The sequence below is a fragment of the Melozone crissalis genome, unplaced genomic scaffold (genome assembly GCF_028551555.1).
Source record: "Melozone crissalis strain CALT ecotype California unplaced genomic scaffold, PUWL_Pcris_2 ptg000068l_1, whole genome shotgun sequence".
In the NCBI taxonomy this organism is placed as follows: Eukaryota; Metazoa; Chordata; class Aves; order Passeriformes; family Passerellidae; genus Melozone; species Melozone crissalis.
In genome coordinates this window covers 14,189,284-14,195,393 of record NW_026535846.1, presented here as the reverse complement: position 1 = coordinate 14,195,393, position 6,110 = coordinate 14,189,284, and positions in this window count along the sequence as shown.

Sequence of the window (6,110 nt, the reverse complement as noted above, 5' to 3'; positions counted from 1 at the left end):
TGAAACAGAGATTAAAGCATCAGTTTAATTTTAGTCCATCTCCCCAGCAGAACATGGTCCCACCCAGCATGAAGAAAGAACACAGCTCAATCTTTTCTAAAACTACATGTCCAAATGGCTATCAGAACCACACCTTGCACACTTTTGTGCACTTTGGCCGCAGAACTTGTCATTTTTCAGTGACACTTACTTCTCCAGCCACAACTAAAAATCCAGTCTAATCATTGCCAGCACCTCTGTCTTGCTAAGAGACCAGAATCAGAGTTGCTTTCAGGAAAGATGTCATTACACTTGCTCAGCAAACACTGTAATGCTTCCCAGCCTTAGAATGATGAACCTTTGCTAGAGAGTGACAGCTCCACACCACTGTTAAAAACAGAAGTAAGTGCCCAGCTGCCCAGGGTTCATGCATCACAGTGTGCTCACAGCAGGCACCAGTCTAGTCTGTCATCATTATTAAAACCAGTTAAGCATCAGCACTGAAACATCATTCCAGGCTATGCTACATTTGTGGAAACCAATAGATCAAATTTATTTTGGATGCAGTGCAATCAGCTTTTAACCACAAGCTCTGAAACCTTATCGCCAGCAGGGCTATTGATCAACCAAATTAGCTGATGGCATCATCTTCCTCCCTGATGAAAACAGAAGTCCAGCCTAGTTTTAACATCATTCAGTGGTAACTGGCTCCACTTTGTGTTTTCCAAAGGGGTGTCTGTCACAGACAAAGGAATGAAGCAGCACACCACAGGAGGTACAAATGTCAGGCAACAATGGGAATGTGACAGTTTAGCAGGGCAGCTGACAAACACTGTCCTTTGCCATGGAAGGTACCTCAGTGGTACTTATATAAAAGTAGAGGCTCCCACATGCTGTAAGGACTCCAAGAATCTTTATAATCAAATCCTGCTCTCTTTTCTGCATAGAGCACATCTAACAATTTGCCACAATTAAGTGCTGTAACAGTACAGCCAAGTCAAGTCTCTCCACAGCAAACCAGACTGTGATTCTGTACCAGTTTGGCCAATCACTAAACTCTTTCATTTCTTCTGCATCACCCACATGCTCTAAAATCTGCCATGCCCAAAAGCACTGGGACCTTTCTATGAGTCCACATCCTCAGACAGCCTTGAAAGATAAAGTGCACAAACTCAGGGGCAGAGGTGTGTGTCAGAGAAAAGAAAGGAGCAGCTCATGGAGGTAAAACAGGAGGGCTCCTGTGACAAAAGAGGCCATGGAGTAAAGCATTCCCTGCACTCACCACACAGACATGGAAAATGTAAAGCTGCTGAACCCTGGGGAGGAATTGGGGAGGTACAGAAGAGAAGCAAAGTGCAGTCAAACAGATCCCATGGGAGCACTGGGCACAGGACAGCATCAGCACAATCTAGTTACAAATAATCTCACTTCAACTTGTTATAAACCAATGAAAATATTGCAACAACCAGGACTGATTACATTTTTCCTAACTGAGATGCACTGAGGTTGTTCTTGAAACAATAATATTGTCAGACAATATTGACAATAAAAAATAAGATTTCTAAGTTTCCTTCAGAATGATCATAACCATTCAACTTTTATCCTTTTTTCCCCTTGTCTCATCAATTATCTATGAAAATGTTTGCATTTCCTGCATACTTTCTTTAAAGCAGTCATCAGTAGATGTTCTTATAGACTCTTTCTTTATATTAAAAAGAAATTTGGTTCCAATTTTTCCTCTCAGCTTTATACACTATGCACACTGTATTCGATTTTTCTGAGGTAAAGGTAAATGCATTTGAAATAAAATATTGAGAAAGCATTCAACAAATTTACAAGGACAAACTGACAAGTCTCCAGACTTGAGTTTATTTTCACAGAATGTGAGTGGACCTGGAATTTGGCTTATCTAGACCTCTAACTTCTGCTTCTCCACCTTCAGTTAAACCAAAACAAGTTAAAATTGATGCTTTCAGATCCAGATTTGTCTGCATCAGCTCAACGTTTATTTAACTCAATCATCTCAGCTGCTCACTCAGAATCTTTCCAGCCCTTGAAGATATTTTGACCGCAGTGTTTATTGTAACTGCAAGCACATATTTCCAACTGGTACATCTTTTATACAAGTAGAGCTTCAATGAAAAGCAGTTCGGCTCTGAGGCAGCTTCTTCACAGTCAAATCAGCTCCAGCATTAACTCAATTTTATAGTTGAGTTCTCTGGGGCACATGGAGCTCAAATGTCAACTACAAGGGTGCCCCATTTAGGACCTCATCATCTTTTTCCAGTGAACTGAACATCACAAATTTTCTCAAGCTTTGAGTCAGTTGAAGTAGCTGAATTACAGGGAAAAAAACCCATATAATATATGGTCTATATATTCCACCAGCAAAGTGGAGGTTCCATCATTGAAAACCTGATGACAAACCTGGAGGAAAGTTAGCAATTTGGTGGCATTTAGACTTCAAATTCTGGTGGCAGAGAGTTGTACTTTACAGAGAACAGTTAGCAAATGTTCTGAGCCACAAGCCCTAGCCTGGAGGTCAGAGTAATGGAGAAAAAAAGGACAAAACCCCATCAATACAAATACACATGAGTGCACAGGCATTAACCAATCAAACTCCCAGACATTCACCACTGCAGACAGACACAGGGCCAGGATGTATCAATACCCTGCACATCCAGTGCAATCAGCTGTGCTGACCCCCTGGGAGCTCCCCCAGAGCATTACACCATTAGAGACAAAGTTTTCAACAAATTCTGTCTGTGTATTGATTTGCAGTGATAAAAATACCAGGTTAAATAAATGGCCTTTAGAGCATATTTCTGATACTCCTGAGTGCCACAGGACAGCTGGGAGGAGATGCTTGCACAGGGATGCAGGAGAATTCTCCTCAGTGTGGAACAGTGGGTGCATTTCCCCAGTCTACACCTTCCTAATGTTCTTAATCCTCTCTCAAACAGTATTTGCAATCCCTACACGTGCAGCCCTCCTGCTGCAGAAATACAGGGCACACAAGATGTTGAATCTGCCACACTCCTCAAATCCAGACTCAGCCATGGCCAGTAAATCCACTGCATCAATTCCTGTGTGGGGCCATGGGAAAGACTGAAAGTTTACCAAAAGCAGTGTTTGCCTCTCCCTCCACAGCATGGATTACCACAAATGTGAATTAATTAATTACTTGCAAAGAGTGGCTCCTATGTAGCTGCAATCACACAAATAATACTGACATTATTAGACCCTATTCTCATTGCTAGGGTTGCTTTAAAGCAATTAAACCCCTAGAAAGTTGCGGGGTTTGCTTTACCTTTAAAACAGAGAATGGAACTTAGCAGTCTCACTACCCCCATTTGGTTTGATGCTTAGATCCAAGTTATCCCTGCTATCCCACATAACATTCTCATTGATAACCCCACTGTGCTGCATTCACTCAGAGCTCTTCGACTCATTACAGGAACTAATGAGTCTGAAAAGTAATAAGAAATCTCCAGGAACAGGAGAAATGTCCTTGTCTCCCCTTTGCAAACTGAACCAACTGGACAAATATTTGGAGTTCTCTATGGGAGGGCAGTGATAGAAAAAAGAAATAAAGTTCCAGGATGGTGCTCTGACCATTGACTTTGCTGAGCTGAGCACATGACTTAATATGTACATGGGGGGTAGAGGGGTGAGAGAATCTCACCAAATGAATAAAAGATAATTCCCTTTCACTGCTTGGTTTGTGTATTTAAGGACTCCTGGGAAGTTTGCTTTGTACAGCACTCAAGTTTCCTGCAAACAACAAAGGTCCAAGAGAAATGCTCTCTGCTCAGCCTCAGAAAAGGGACACAGCCTCAGAAAAGGGACACAGGCTCCTTGCTGGCTCTCCAGTGGAGCAGAAGACTTGGAAAGTGCACAGCTCCCAGCCCCCAGCCCACCTTCAGAGCTTCCTCAGCTTCAGTCATGGTTATGCATCAGCATCCTACAAGGCCTTATGACAGTGATCAAAGGAGATGCTGAACCTTGAACAGCCTCTTTCTTATCAAATAAATGCTTGAGGAAATAAAGCCTCCAGAATGCAAGGCACTGCATTCAGTTAGCATCTTCATGGCCTATAGAACACAGACAGTGGAAAGCAGCCAAGAGAAAGAGGTGAAATTTTTGCCTGGGGCTTTTAAAGACCAGTTGCCTCCATGCTACAAAAATTGTTTGAAATCAAGCTTATGCTCCAGATTTCAGGGCACACACTTTCCACAGCAAGATGCATCAGCACAGGAAAATGGAGCCTGTGGACCCCATCTGGTCCTCCAGGTCACCACCCTGCAGCCAGCCTCCCCCAGAACACTCTTCAAGCTATTGCAGAAGCTCAGAGAAAGCCTTTCTACTTCTCCTGAAAACCGAGGTTCAAAAAAACACAGAATGCAGGATGGTTTCATATTCAGATTACATCCTGCTGCAAAAGGTGAATGAGAGGTTAAATTTTCTTCTCTCTTATTAAAGCGCATTAGAGGACTTTGTTCTGACAAAATGTGGTTGATGACTTTTCTCTCAGGGAGCCCAACAAGCTATCAATGAACTCATTAATCCAATAACAGCTAAAGAAGTAAAGTTTACCCTCTGCAACTTCACTGAACAGGATTTCAGAGTCAATCATAGCAATAGCGAAGCCAGACAGATTTCTATTCAATTTTCACATCCCTAGAGCATATCAGAAACTCAGCAACCAAAGCTCCCTTTGCTGTCCATGAGATGAGTGACCTGCACTCAAGGCCCACAGCACAGAAAATGCTGAACAGTGTGGGATTCAACAAAACAGCTTTGTTGAAACAGGTTGCAATCCAACAGGAGAGGGGGAACCAGGATCTGACCTTGTACAGCTGATCCCACTGTGCCCTTCTACAGTGGAGTGTTCCTAGGAAGGAATTCCCAGGGTTTCTGCCACCCCTGGCTGGTGTCTCCCATGGGGTCCCTCCCATGCTGTTTAATGTAGGGATAAAAGAACAGCACAAACAGCATTTCACACCAGGATTCTTGCTACTCTCTCCACTGGTAATGGGGAGGGGAGGAGTTTATAAAGTTATAGAATATCAATCTTGTAATTTTCACTGAAGGAGGGATAGTTCAAGAAGGTTTAAGGTCCTTGTGCAAGGATCACAAATAATAAATACAGCAGCAGTACCCACCAGGAAGTCTGGATAAGCATCTAGATAATATTTAATATCAATAAAATATCCTCCCAGAATCAAGCAGGGGGTCATAATTCTCCATAGCAACAGACAACATTCAGCTCCTAACCTTGAGAAAATATCCAAAGCAGCAACCATGCACATGGAGAGATCTGTTCCCAGCTCCCACACCTTGCACTCAGACACTGCCCCAACCCCTGTGTCCCCACACCTTGGCTCCTCTGTGAAGACTCTCCAGCAGACAGGTCCCAAAGTGCTGAACTCCTGTTTGCTACAATCTGCCTTGGGAAGCCTCTGCCTGACAGCACTCTGAAGGATTTCTGCTGTTCACCAGTGCCTGAAGCATTATGTCCTGCCCTCCTAGTGAGTGTGTGTGCAACACTAATGGAAAGCAGCTGGTGGGCTGAAGCAGACTTTAAAAAAAAAAAGTAAGAGGAGGAAATGCCTTTCATACAGTCGCACAGACTCATTCTGTAATTGTGTGAGAAGCCAAGAGGATAAGAAGGGGGAAGGGTAAATGGGAAAAATTCATAAGCACTCTGTTACCAGTCCAGAAACTGAGAGTCAATTCCTCTGTTCCCTGCTGCCCCATCTCCCCAGAGTCCCTGCACTCCTGCCATTTGTTGGTTTAGGGAATTGTGTCCCTGCATGTGGGGACTGACTGCAGCACAGCCCTGGTGCCTTATACCTGAGCAGGTACCAGCAGCAGGGTTTGTACTCAGCTCAGGAGGCCAAAGGGAAGTCCCAGAGCTTTGCAACACTTGGCACCAATGCCAGACAGATTAACTTGGTTTGGTGCCACCTCAAGCTCTCCTCATGCCCCTAATTACTCTGCTGTGCTTATTAGCATGATCTTGGGTAGCTGCTGTCTGTGGAAGGTCTCTGCTGCAAGTTTGCATCAGCTCAGACAATACAGCAAATATCTACCTGCTAGCCAAAAGCCAAGGAAAATAGGTTATGATA